Here is a 15120-nt window from a genome sequence, read left to right on the forward strand (position 1 = left end):
GTCCTTTGCAATTTGACCAACCATGACACGACAATTAAAATCCATGGATACTTTTCTGACAAATTGACATATTTCCTTAAAATTTGAATTAATTCCTTAATATTCCAACAATTAAAATAAGCACTTGATCTTCATTACGATTAAAACTTCCATTGCTACCTATTCAGTGTGCACTTCGGGTCCCCGATTTTATTAATCCCGAAGATACACTCACATCAGAAAAATTCCAAAAACCAGGCACTCGAGAGCCTTCTCTAACGTGCTCACCCTAACCCTCCCAAACTTCTGCACCACCCTTCAGCCCTCCCACTCAGAGCTCGTAAAAGTCGTTCTCATCCTTGCCCGACGTTTACACCTAGCGATCTCTGGAGCAGCTCGTGCTGGAAGATCGCTTAAATGGATCAGAAAGCGATCGATCGTCCGTCGGCTTGACTCGGGGTGGTGGCAGAAAGCGCTCAAAGCGATCGAAGTTTGGAGCGCTCGGCGTCTGCACCCGACAACCGGATGTCAATGCAACCGGGTAGCGCAAAGGTCACGCTAGGATGCACCCGAGAAACAGAAAAGCTATATCAATACGCTTATCGCCGTTGCAATCGGGCTCGGATCGCGTTGTTTCGACCCCTTCGGGCTGCTCGCTCCGCAACCCCTGCGGCCACGTCGCTGCCACGATCGCGTACCTCGATAGGAACACGGGGATGAACCCTCGTGGATGATACGCGGGAGTTACACAGGTCTGAGAGAGACAGCGCGATGGTACGCGTTTTAAGCGCAATCGAGTTTCACGGATTCGTTGATAAGTTCCTGATCTTTGGCTCTTTGTGCGTGCGATGTTGACTCGAAGGGCTGTTCTCTGCCAGATCTTCCGGAGAAAATGTTACGTGATTATTGCAGAGGAACTTACACCCTGTGTTGAAGTGCAACAGCGATGAATATGTAGTTTGGACCGGCATCGGCATTTGTTTCACTCTTTGTCTCTTTCAATGGTATTAGAAACATGACAGTTCAGTTGCTTGTCAAGTTTACACAGAATATACACTTTTAGTTGACACCAGCAATATTTTTGCCCTTTTTCCCCTTTCCTATGATTCCTACACCTTGGGTATACCTATTGGGGTGAGTTTGGAAAAGACAACGTAATTTTTGGGGAATTTTATTCGCTATTAGACCTCGTTTGTACACATTACTGAGCATAGTGCGCTCGAGAAAGGAAGGCACAGCGTGTTTACACCCTGAGTAACTCCACTGACGCTTCCTTGATCTCAGGCAATGACCACTGTTGACAGGAAATGGTGACAAAGATCATTGGACACCCTTTTCGGCCAATAAGCTGTCAATGCCAGTGATCAAGCAGAGTTAATCAGTCGTGAGGGTGTCAATACGCTGTGCCTTCTTTTCTCGAACGCACAATACAACAGTGTACTACTTGAGTGAGTTTGTGGATGATACGAAGTAAGTCTGCAATATTGTTTGACATTTTTGTTATATAAAGAATCCAATAGACACTGATAACAATGAAAGAGCCTAGTTACTGTCAATATGACGTGCCACTAGCTAGCTAAGTGAGTTACCAAATTATTACAATTTATCGCATAACAGGAATAAATATCTCGTAAATGGAGCGTCAGATGTACCATGCTCGAGCAAGAGACATGTCCCGAAAATGAATTCGGGGGATGATCGATGGCTAGATTGAAACTGGCCGCGCGAGGGGTCAGTTCATAGACGGTCGTCGGATCATCGATTGGTCCCGGCGATAGAAGCAGCTACACGCGGACTAACAATCGGAGATGCTACTCGTCCGGCGAGAGTTGCCCGCGAATGTACCTAGATATCGATTCCCTCTTGCACCTCCGTCGGAGGAGACGGAGGAGGGGCGGTCGGGGTACGAGGCGAGGAGCTGGAGAAGGTGGGTACTGGCCGACAGGCTTACTCGCGTCTCACGGACGACAAGAGGGTGATATATTACCACCAACTACCCGCCTCCACCCTGCCGGCTCTCCTTCTTCGTTCCGCGTTTTCCACCGCTAGTGATGGCCTCGAGGTACGACGAATCGGCCGCGAAATAGTTCTCGAATCATGCTAATATATTTCCTTAATCAAAGAAAATTTGCGTTGGCATCTAGAGAGGTTATGGGGATTTTTTGATTGTCAGGCTAGACCTAATCAAGTTGTATGTTTTTCTATTCTATAAGCTTGAATGATTAAAATATAGTTGAAATGAGAGAAAATGATATTCTTGAGAGGTTATGAAGATTCTTGAATTGTTAGGTTAGGGGTTGCCATATGGAAGTAGTACTGTTCATAATATTTTCATTTCGTACAAGATTAGGTATCTAAATTGGGGCTGAAATAAGAGAAAATGACGTTCTTAAGAGGTTATGAGGATTTTTGGATTTTTAGGTTAGGAGTAGTGGTGTGGAAGTAGTCCTGTTTATAATGTTTTCATTTTGTACAAGATTAGGTATCTAAATTGGGGTTGAAATAAGAGAAAATGACGTTCTTAAGAGGTTATGAGGATTTTTGGATTTTTAGGTTAGGAGTAGTGGTGTGGAAGTAGTCCTGTTTATAATGTTTTTATTTTGTACATGATGGGGTATTTAAATTAGGGTTGAAGTAAGAGAAAATAATATTCTTAAGAGGTTATGAGGATTTTTGGATTTTTAGGTTAGGGGTAGTAATGTGAGAGTATAAGTAGATTCAATCTCACAGTGATATACATAATACCCATTGTGTGAGTATAGTGTGATAATGAGTAAGTCATATATTAATTTATAGAAAGTAATATAGTATTGTATTCTATAACATAGCAATATGTTATAGTAGTAGTATTGAATAAGTTGAAGAGTATTTAGTTGATATTGAGTAGTGACAATTAGCGAATAGCAAGTACTACTATGTGAATAGTATGAAGTAATATAAAATATATACTAAATCAGCACTATTAAATATGCTAAGTCAATATTAAATCTATCTGCAATTTTTCACAGCATCAAACCTACCCCAAAGCTAATCCAATAATTATCCCCCATAAAACCATAATCCAATGTATTCTCTCCAAATAGACTGCTTACAAATCCATTTTTTCGCCACTTTTATATCAAACAATCTACAAACGCTCCATCTTTACGTTAGCAAATTGCTCGGAAGCTCGCGAGGAAGAAAGACACGAATGCCCATCGCTAGCCACCACCCCACCCTCCACCACCTCCACCACCTCCACGGAGCGACTGCCGGTGCCGGCACTTCAAACCACCCCTGCTCACCCCCGAGTTCCGAGCTTTATTCGAAGGAAGATCCATCTCCATAATGGCCCCCACACGCCCCTCAGCCTTCTCACACGCTCCGTCCGCATTGTGTGTACACCATGCTGGAAACTCGCGAGCCTTGTTACGTACAACCGAGCACGGCCCGTTCGCGAGTACGAGCCAAGATCTGGGTAGACGTTTGATCGCTAAGAAAGTGACGAAAGAGTGACGAAGCAGGGAGGAGAGGTTTCGAAACGGTGCTTCGAACATGATAGAGAATGCTGACTGAATGGTCGAGTTACGTAGAAGCGAAAGAGGTGGTCAGAAGAAAGGAGAGTGCATTTTAGAGAACATTAGGCAAGAACATTTCTCAAAATTGAGATTTTCACTTGACAGAACTGATACATATGACAGAAATTGGAATAGAAATTTGAGTGACCATAAAACACAATCGTGAGACTCAAAATAGAAGTCTCCAATTCATCAGCAGTTGGAATCATCGAAGACTTGGGACAGATGATCATCTTCTAGCCCAAGGAACTCCTGAGTTAATGTGATTTGAGGTGAGCTAAGTATAGAAATTTTCCCTAGACATGGCATAATTGGATATACTATGACTAGGAAGCTTATCTATAATACGATTAGACCTAGACAGAGCTAGTGTCTCATCGAAAGGATCATCTTCAAAATACTTACAATTAGAATAGGTGGAACAGGCAAAAGTCGACTATATAAATTGATCTTTGATGATCTAAACATCTACTTGCCAGATTTTCTAGCCCAAGGAGCTCTTGAATTATGGTGACCTAAGGTAAGCTAAGTATAGAAAATTCCCCTAGACATGGTATAATTGGATATGCTATAACTAGGAAGCTTATCTATAATACGATTAGACCTAGACAGAGCTAGTGTCTCATCGAAAGGATCATCTTCAAAATACTTACAATTAGAATAGGTGGAACAGGCAAAAGTGGACCATATAAATTGATCTTTGATGGTTTGCAAATGAATACCTACTTATTCGCTGCTATAGTCAGTTCCTGGAATGAAGTTGGAGTTAATAAGCGGTCGTCAGGGAGATTCACGATGCTGTTGGAGTAGGTATCGTGACGGGTGTTTTTCAGGGGATCTGGAAGAGCTAGCCTGAGCGTCCTCTCACGTGGCGATGTCCACGTTTGGAATTTCACGCGAACGTTCCCCAAGAGTCGGCGAGCATCGCCGCCGGTTCTCACGCTACGACTTTCTTCCTCTCGCTCTGACCACGCGGGAATCGAGCCAGCAGAAACACGGAGAACAGCACTTCGGGGGCGAGGCTCCTATTATGCGTAACCGATCTTGCGGCGCACGAGACCAGCTCGAAACCCTGGGTGTTCCATACACTATGCACACTACGTTCCACGACTGTCGAAGTTTCGAACATGGACACGCGTGTACCGCTGTTTTTCGGACTTCTGTGTCGGACGAAGATAGACCGTGAAGTGTAGGTGTACATATAGATACACTGGCTGTTTGTAAATGTACGTATCAGTAGATTATGTAACACCTACTGGGTTAGCAGATCTACGAGATGCAGATCTAACTGATCTTAGATAATAGAGCACACAAATTTGCATCACATACTGACACCAGTGATGTCAAAAGAATTGAGTAAGATCAGTCTGTGACAGATTTCTGCTCTGAAATCCTATTTGAAGGCTTTGGAACCTGGGATTCTGTCCTAAAATCCTTCTTTGGCGTTCTGGATCCTAGGTCTCAGACTTAGTCCTATTTTGGGACTCTAAATCCTAGGTCTCTGTCCTAAAGTCCTACTTTGGAGTTCTGGATCCTAGGTCTCTGTCCTAAAGTCCTATCCTGCGGTTTTGGATTCTAGATTTCTGTCTTGGAGTCCAAGTTTGACGTTCTGGGTCCTAGGTCTCAGAGTTAGTCCTATTTTGGGACCCCAAATCCTAAGTCTCTGTCATAAAGTCCTCCACCGGATTTCTGGATCCTGGATCTTTGTCCTACAATCCTATTCTATTCTTCTGATATCACTGAAATTCTTATTTGTAGTTTACGATGACTCAGCTTAAGTCTTAGCCCCGTGTCTTTAGCTCCTGTGCCCTCTATTTAGCCATTCTCTCATCTCCCTATACCCTATCTCGTGTAAGTCCTTAAACTACCATTCTTAACTACAAATCCGTGAAATTGAAAGACGTCGAAACACAGTATACGTGTGACAGTAGACGTTGTTTCTCCAAAAAGCAATTAAAATTCTCAGAGAATCGCGCACCACAAGACGTTCCAACCAAAACCCATTAAACTCCTCTTTCCAGAACTTCTGCCACCATCGGTTCCCGGGCAGGAAATAATTGAGATTCCTAAGTGGGGCCTAAGTTCACACAGGAAGGTGGGGGGATTGGAAATTTTTGCCGAAGGATAAAAAATTATGAAAATCCAGGCGCGCAGCTGGCCTAAGCGCGGCGCGGCGAGTTTTCCGTGCCTGGCCTCAGCCACGGGAACAGATTAAGCTTTAGCGAGGAGATTTATGGGCGAGCGTGTAACGAGCAACTTTTTTCCATGCGCGCCAGACTTTAGCCCGCGGGAGGGTGGGATTAGCATAAGATCCAGCAGCTGCGTGGCCTATGCGACGATGGTGTCCGTGATGAGTTTGGCGGGGTTTCAATGCGACCTGTTTCCCCATGACGATAGGTGATGGCGGCCTTATTAAAAGCAAGTCGAATCCCTTGAATTCAGTTAGATTTGACAATCTACTATTAATCCTGAATAGAAATCTACTGAAATGACAAGCATAGTCTCTCACGAGCTTCCTACTGTCAGTACCAAATAGCACCTTACCTTCCAGGAGCTTTCGAGAGCTATCATACCTATATTACCAGAGTATTCGAATATACCCTAATCTAAATGAAGACAAGTGACCCATTCTCGGATCACAATTTTAAAAAATTTTATCATCTCATGCTTCTAAAATAAATTTGCCCCAGCGTTCCGTGGATATAACGACTGAAACAGATCTAGGTACGACGCCCTGAGAAGCCCAGCGTGTCATTGCGCATGCCTCCTCCCCGTTGTCAATTTCCCAAAAAAGAATCCGAAACCGCAGACCGCTGCTCGATACCCTCAATCTCAATCTCACGAAAATCTGCACCGGAAATCACCATCCCTGGACCAAGGATCGAAGCGAGCCACCCAAGAAGCGAAATCACCTCCGATTACCCACCCCAACAAGACACTCAGCCCGCCTGATCCAGCTACCGTCGCGATAGATCACTCGAACCCTGGCCGAACTAAGGAGATCCGCCATTGCGATGGATAAGGATCCCCGACGTCTATGGTACCGGGAACAGGAGGAAGGGGTGGTACACGGTGGAAAAAAGAAGAAGAAGAAAAAAGGAGAAAGAACACGCTATCCAGGTTGATGTTACCCGGCGTAGCCGGCGCGTCGGGCGGGAGGGGGAGGGGGTAGTTAATTGAATACTCGGAGGCAGGATTGATGCCCGGTGTCAGTAGCCGTGTACAGAGGCATCGGCGTAATAGACGCATTACCGGGGCCTTTACGGGGCAATTATGCTAAGGCCGAAACGCCGCGGACGTTGCACGCCGCTGCCAGCCGTCACGTCTAGATAAATGCACGCCGCGCCGGTTGCGTAAGCCTAGGCGCGACCGGATAGGCGGCGCGATGATGATGGCCCGCGACCGGCCCAGGCTCGGGCAATCGGCACGGAACGCGCGGTGCGGGCCCAGTCCGATGATTGCCAGCTCTGCACGCGGTGTCCCGCCCTCGAGTGCTGCTCTGTGCTCCACCTCGCGGGCCCCACGTCGCGGGTTAGGGTAATCATAAGGAGCCGCGGATCGGCCGGATCGACGCGTAACGCGCGCCCCACGATCCACGCTCGTTCGTTGTGTGCCGGGGTATTGTTGGAGTACGGGTTACGAGTGGTACCGTGTGCCTTGGTAGGGAGCGAGCTGGCGACTCCATCTTTGATGCCGTTGAAGGTTGTAGTTTTGGCAAGTCTGGTGAAGCTGATGGTAGGGTAACGTAGGTTACTTTGACGCGCTTCTTGCATTTCACCGAATCGGTTATGCTGTAATCTACGTCCTGATTTATTGCTATATTTTGCTTGTACAGAGTGCTGGGGTAGGTGTAAGTATTTTAATTGATATGGGTAGGTTGTGCAAGGGCTGTGAATTTTGGGGATGAGGTAGAAATTCTGGCGAGTGTTTTCTGTTAGTTAGTGGAAAATCGAATATTTTACCAATTGAAAATCAGCCCTTGTTTCTTAGTAATGCATAGAAGGAGTGAGAAGATTCTTCTATGAAAAATCCATTGTCATGTGGTAACTGCATATAAGCTTGGAAGCCTAAAATATAATGAATTTGACAAATTAAAACAAAATTATAACTTTTATCCTTAATTCACATGTTAAGCACCTAAAATACAGGAAAGGAAAGAATAGTGTGATCAATATCACACCCTTCTGACGACAAAGGCACAACAAGAGCTTTGAATAAGAATTTAGACCGAACTTTGCTAATATTCCATTAAAAATATAATTTGGTGCTGAGAGAAATAAGATTTTTCAAAAATACTGTATCCAAAGCCATATAAAATTTAGTAAAATTATGAAATAATGAAAAATATTCTATTCGTTGGTTTAACACTGTACCTCTACGAACTTTGTATTTAACAATTTTCAGCCTGAAGAATGGGAACCAAAGTTAGAAAATTACAATTGAACTTTCAAACTGAACTTCGTTACAAATTCAACTTGTTTTCGGTAGAACGGAGCCATGCATGTGGCTCGATATCATGCGCAAGGGGTTAAGATTCGGTGTGTTTAACACCTCCGTGATTGATGAGATGGTAATACATCTTTCCTGGAAATGGGAAGCCGTAATTGGCAATATAATACCACATTTTCGTAAAAATTACACAGATAGTCAACACGAGTTAACGAACCCTAGATTCAAGTGACTAGGGATGAAAAGCAAACCACATCAAATCACCTATGCACTTAATACAAACCCAACAAACGTAAATCGCTAAAAATCGAATGGATTTTTCAGGATTCCATCGAGTTAATGCTCAGAGACTGAAAGAAAGGAAATCACTAGCGGTCCAATATGGCGGCGAATTAGGTGTCGATCGTGGTCAAAAATTTCCATCCATCGAATCAAAGCTAGCAGGTACTCGTACGACCCTACTACCACTCTTCCATTCAACCGACAAATTACCATTCCTCCATTTCCCCCGTAAAACAACACCCCAACCCAGCCAGCCCTCAGCCGTTCACCAATCTCCGCGACACCCTTTACCATCCCTGTAACCCTCGCGAGCAGTCTGAAAAAAAGCCGAACTGCCATCCATGCAGTCATTCACCGACCCCGAAAACCTTCCTCCTATTCAGTCCCACCCACACCCTCGATCTCGAACCGCTCGACGCGGAAGGGTTGGGTAGCCAGCGGAGGAACAGGGGAGGGCAAGCAGCAGAGGCAGCAGGAAGTGTATGCCTAGAAGGTATAGAGAGAAAATGGTAGCCAATGGCGTTGGCTCGGCGTCGTTGCTACAGTATTGAACGTCTCCTACGTGGGGTCCAGACCTCTCTCTCAGCTCCTCTCTCTCTCTCTCTCTCCGCCACTCGCAACTCCTCTCTCCGCCCCCTCTCAGCCTCTCAAGCTCCGTTTCCTCCTGGTCCTCCACGCCACCTCTCTCCTCCTCCAACTCTTCCTCCTCCTCCACCTCGACATCCTCATCCTCCACCTCTTCCTCCTGACGCTGCCGCTGCAGCATCACTCGCGCACACAGAGACTCGGTTTCTCTCTTTCTGCCGTTCCTTCCGTCTCCGTCCTTCCCTCCGACGGCTTCTCGTGACCCGACGACGTCCTCTCCCTCCACTAGTGGTCCCAGGGTGGAGACCCTCCCTCTCTGCGCCTCCTGGCTCCTCTTCTTCTCCCCGACGTCCGCCAGGCCTTCAGCTCGCCTCGTACTCCCCCCCCCCCCCCCCTCTCTCTCTCTCTTTCCGTCTCGTTCCCGTCTGCGTCTCTTCCTCGCGTTCCCTCTGTCCAGGAGAGGAGAGCCCGCTGCCGTGATCCGTGTGGCTCCGGCCGCCTCTCTATCCTCTCATTAATATCCGGAGACACGGCCAGCCGGTCCACCGGCCGAGGGTGCCTCTGATTGGCTGCGGCTCCGCCGCGACATCTCGACGCCGTGCGGCCGAACCGACGCGACCCGTCGAGCTTTCGAGGAATTGCCGCTGGAATTGGACGGACGGATAGGTTCAAGGGGAGTTCTTCTGTCGCGACGGGTCGTAGGGGGTTCCCTCGACCGTCTATGGTGGAGGTGGACCCGCCGATACGGGGCTGGGGGCGGGATTATTGATTTTTGGGTGGACAGGTGTAACTGCTTCGTCTTTTTGGCAAGATCCAATGCAACGGCGCTAGACTTGGGAGGTGCTAAGTTCGGGTAAGGTGCTTCGCTGGTTAGGAGGCTCTAAGAGATAAACATTTTTCGGTGGCGCGATATTAGATCAATCCTGGGTGAAGGGAGAGGGAACAGAGGAGACGTTTTGTCGAGAAAATTAATTTCTGATTGCTTTGCTTTGGATTTCCGTGGTTCAGTTGGTCTATGTTACTTCTCAGTGTGCAATTGGGGATGATCCGCTGCTGATAGGCGAAGAGAACGACAAATGGTTTCAGGAATATCGTGTGTAATGTGGTATGAGTCTCGTTTGAAGATTCCATTAGTATGATTCTTGCATTTTGCTTGTTAGTTATATTGTTTTTAGTAGCGCGATGTTTAAAGATGTTTGTATATCGTTGTGTGCATTTTCAATTTTCTTTTTGATATAGTTCACTGTTTTAAACCGATCACTGTTGTAACATCTCTTGTAAATATTTCAGTACATATATGTGGCAAATATTAACACAAGTCTGATGTATATACTGTATAATGACATTTGAAACAGGCATATTTATCATACTTAAGATAGAATGCAAAATAGAGATCTGTATAGTGAAGAAAATAACTTTCTGCTATCCAAAAATTAACTTTCTTGGTACCTTAAGATTGTAAATATTTTGGATGAGGATTCTATTAAATAAAAATATTAATGTTAATAAATAGTGGAAATTACTTAATATATAAAATATATCTATCATTCTTTTGATTTAGCTTTAGACTATTGTTTAGACTATACATCGCAATAAAAGTATTATATATATTATAATATAATGGGCTTTACTTCTACCAAATCAGTCCATTTTAACATAAACTGTGTAATTTTGCATAAAAATGACGGTCCCTTTTTTGGAAATTATAATAATTCCTTATGACATCGAATTTTCTCTAAATTTCACGTGTTTTTGCAATTTTACAATTGTAATTTTTGCATCGCAATTACGTTTTTATATTTTCGAAGCTGCGTTTTAATACTTCCCTCCACGCAGAAAGAATCTTCTCTTGAGGAGATTATTCTTTCCTTTTTTAAGTAAGGCAGAGTTTGCATAAATGGTGAAGTTCCTCTGTGAAACAAGATTTAAATGCCAAGTTCACAATCTGTTTTGTAAATTTGGATTCGCATGCTCATTTTGCGAAATATAGTGGGCAACTGGTTTTGTATTCAGTCGACCACTCGATCGATTATATTAACATTTCGTTCGTAGCTTCATGTTCTGTTTACCATTGAAATCGGAATTTAACATTTTAACATAAATTTAATGTACTGAAATGGTAGAATATTTTTTGCCCAATAGAAAGCCAATTTAACTAATGATGATACATATATTATACTATGCTTCATATTGAAAGGTACACTTTCTATAATATATAGGTATTCTGTCATTTTCCATTATAACATGCTAAATAATAAAAAATAAAGATAACACACGAAATGATTTAAAAAATTGAAATGTGAACAATATTAAGATAATTGAAAAGGCTATTTACATAGTTGTTACTTAAAATTGTAGAATTTATTCACCTACTAGAAAAGTTATTTAGAGAAATTATTCAACCATTTTTTGACAAAAATAATTGGGAAAAGTCACAGGCAACAGCATACACACATGGTTAAGCTATTGAAAATCTTTAAAGTTAACAAAGAAGCTACGATAATCCAAAAATTCCATTTTTTTAAATCAATGGTTTGTGCTAGGAGCAGAATATGTGACAATCCAAGAACTGAACATATTAAATAATTTATTAATTTTTTATAAAGATAGAAAGGTCCAAGGATACTATATATATACAAAAAGAAACGTGTATTCCTCGTGAAAAATATAAAAATGGAATCAAACATTGTCAGATCATAGCGTTCTCCATATTTACTCCCACCTCTTCACCTATCCACACAAAACCAAAAGTATCAAGCATTCACAAACCTGTATCAGCCTACCGATTACTTCAAATTCGGCACGTCGCAAGCCACTCCAATTTCCCCTAATCGATTCAAACCATCCTCATCCACCTCGTGTTAAATTCCCAATTCGGCTATCGCTGGAACACCCGGAGAAGAAGCTGGAAAAAAGAAAAAGAAGTAAATCTTCGAAATCCAAGAACTCGGAATGGAAGAAAAAATTGCAAAAGAACCTGAAATCCATTCAAGAACGTCCACGTTTCCTCGACCAGGTCCGTGCCAGCAGTACTCATTCCAGCCACCCCCGGGGGTTGGAACTAAATTTCTGCGTTTTCGAGCCGCGTGGCGCCAGATCCCGTAACGTGATTCGATAATTGCCGTAATCTGGATGCAGAGCCTTTCCTTATTCCGGCCATATGCCGTCCAGCCCGGAGCTACGTCCCGAACTACCGACCGTAAAACTTCCTACTGGACTTCTTCTTGCTCTTTCTTCTCGACCCGGATATTCCAAAGCTCCAAGAACGGGACGCCGCGGGAACGACCAGTGGATGAGGATTTTGTTGAGTTTAGCAGAGGTTTCTCGTGTCTCTCTTGCAAGAGCAATCTTTCTGTCGGTTGGAAGGATCACCAATAGTATCGATATCGATGAAAGCTAAGAATTGGTGCTTGACCCAGAAGAAATCAAAGTGTCTTGATTTCTGAAAAAATTTTAGAAAGTTGAATTAAAAGTGATTGGAAATTTTTTTGTGAAAATTGTAAAACTGAAAGCCTTACCGATTATTGGAAGTCCTTCTGTTCTTAATTTTCAAGATGGTGGACCTGTAAAAATGAAATATATGGAAAATGAAAATATATGTAAAGGATACATGACATGTTCAATAAGAAGGAATTTTTTATTACCTGTTTCTTCAAAGTTAGAAAATGATTTTGAAAAAGTACTATTTATATGTAATTATATTTTATATGTATATCTTTCTATGTTATAGAAAGTATATATAAAATGCAATATGAAAATGTAAACGTGTAGTTCAAATCAAAATTAGTCAAAAGTTATGGAAAGCTTCGATATTAATGTAAATGAAATGTTATAAAATTTTCGGACCATATTTGTGCAATTAAAAAAAAAAAGAGCGGATAACATTGTTTCCCAATTTCGATTCGTGTTTCACAGAGTTCTCTACAAAACCGGTACAATTTTAAAACTGCGGACGATCAAAACTAATACCGAGGTTCAAAAAATATTTCCAGCAATCCTATTGGTGGCAGAAAAAAGAATGGATGGGAAAAAAATCCCTCGCTTTTCCGTTACAACTCTGGGATAATAGCGGTTTTTGAAATTCGTTCGAAACTTTTTACATCGTCGAAATACAAGAGAAATATTGTCGCGAATTGAAATTATTCAATTTCAAATGTCAAGCCCCTGATTGATTGTTATACCAGCTTTAAAAATTCCATTGCAGCAACGAGAAATTTATCACGTCAGTGCGTTTAACAATTGTTAATTGCTTTCGACGCGAAATTTTTATATGCTTTTAAACGAATTTACAAATTAAGAGACTACATATTTCTACTGTGTATTTGGCAAGATTGAAAGAGAATTATTATATTATATATACATAAGAGAAAAATGGTTCCGGTGAGAAAATTTGTAATTTAAGAAAATTGTGACTGAAATGAAATTTTTATAAATAGATTTGTATGCTAAATGTTGAAATACATTACTACAAATGCAGGCAATAATGAATAAAAATTATATCATTACAATATAATATTATAAATATTCCATTATATTATTATATTATTCCTGTATGTTATATATAATTTATATCCCTTATGTACATAATGAAATATTTATTGCACTTAGACAGTCTTTATTTTAGAACATTTTTTATAGTCACTTTAATTTTTACATATATAATTTTAATAAATAAATTGCAATTGGAATTTTAAATGTAAGCAATTTTGCTAAAGACTGATAATATTTCTAAAATAATCACTTCCAACAAGAACTAAATTAACTTGCTTATTGACACTAGTCATACCTTCTCCATCGTTTAACCTGATACCATCCTGTCTCGTCAACTGCGTGAATAAAGAATAATCAATTAATTACGGCTCGAAAAATCGATATTTAACAGTAACAATTGTTAAAAACATGCATAAAATTTAAAAAAATAACGTACGCGTTTAAAAATGTCCGTTAATATGATTCTAAGTAGGTTGGATTAAATTCCCGGGTTCCAACGTTCCACCGTGCAAGCAAAAACGAAGAACCGAAACGTTTTCATTCCTATGGAACCTTATGGACGAATCGAAGGTAACGATGAATTCATTCGCTGATCCACGGCTTGTATCGTTTCCGTTCCAATAAGACATGCGCTTCCGGTCAGCCGCCAATAATGCGATGCTGTGCAAAACTTTTCACTGCAGCTATTTTATTTAACTCCGGCACACGCTTCGACGGAATGCAATTCCACGTTCCGCAAAGCCGGGCGCCGATACATTAACCTGTGCTCGAACGTTACTGCCCGCTGCGAAAGTTTTTAGCGGTAGAATCCTCTGGATAATTCACATTACTGGAACAGATTATCCCCATCCACCCTTCCACTCCAACCACCCTTCGAGAACGAGGCAGGTGAGCTTTGAAAAACGATGAAAAAAGGGCGAAACCCGTGAATTGAGAACGAAACCGATTTCCGTTGTTCCATGTGCAAAGGAATCGACGAACTGTCTTGAAATTGGAATCCAGCCGCATGTTTTTAAATTGGTAATCGAACGCGCGGGAGAAGGAATTCGATGTTTTTCAATGGCTATAGTTGACTCGATTAAAGTTGATCAGTCTGCTGTTTGGATAAACAGCTGAACAGATATGATTTAGGGTTCTTTCGAATGGTGAGATATTAATATTTACAAAACAGATTTAAGGACAAATGTAGATTTGTATACTATTGACGTTGAAATTATTGATATGATGTTTTGCTTCTCAGGTCATTGCAGGTTATATCATTACGTATCTTTGATTCGTTTTGTTGTTGGATATCAAGTGGTATGATTAAAAATATGTGATTTCTGTTAAACAAGAAGGAACAATAACAATCCTAGAATTGTTGTCAATTATTTAATGTTGTAGTGATTTTGTTATAAGAAATATCACATATACTTCACAGTAATTTTATTTTCTCCATTTTAATTGTACAATATTGTCTACATGACAATATAAATATTTGAAAAGAACTATGGCACAAAAAGAGATCCAATTACATTGATGAAAGAGTATTCAACACAAATAATGTAAGTATTCTTTAATTTATTTATTCATTTTTAGTATAAAATGTAATTGTTAATGAAACAAAATAACGAGCCATAAATTTTATACGCTTGCTCTATTTTTTCCTTTTCTTTTTTTACAAAATAACGATACTGCATTCCAATCGCGATTCTTTTTTCAATCACACCATAGGAAACATATATCACATAAAACATATTGTGATTTCGACATCGATCTTCGATCAAATTTGTTAGTT

This window comes from Eufriesea mexicana, unplaced genomic scaffold, assembly GCF_001483705.2.
Source record: "Eufriesea mexicana isolate 0111107269 unplaced genomic scaffold, ASM148370v2 scaffold1490, whole genome shotgun sequence".
Lineage (NCBI taxonomy): Eukaryota > Metazoa > Arthropoda > Insecta > Hymenoptera > Apidae > Eufriesea > Eufriesea mexicana.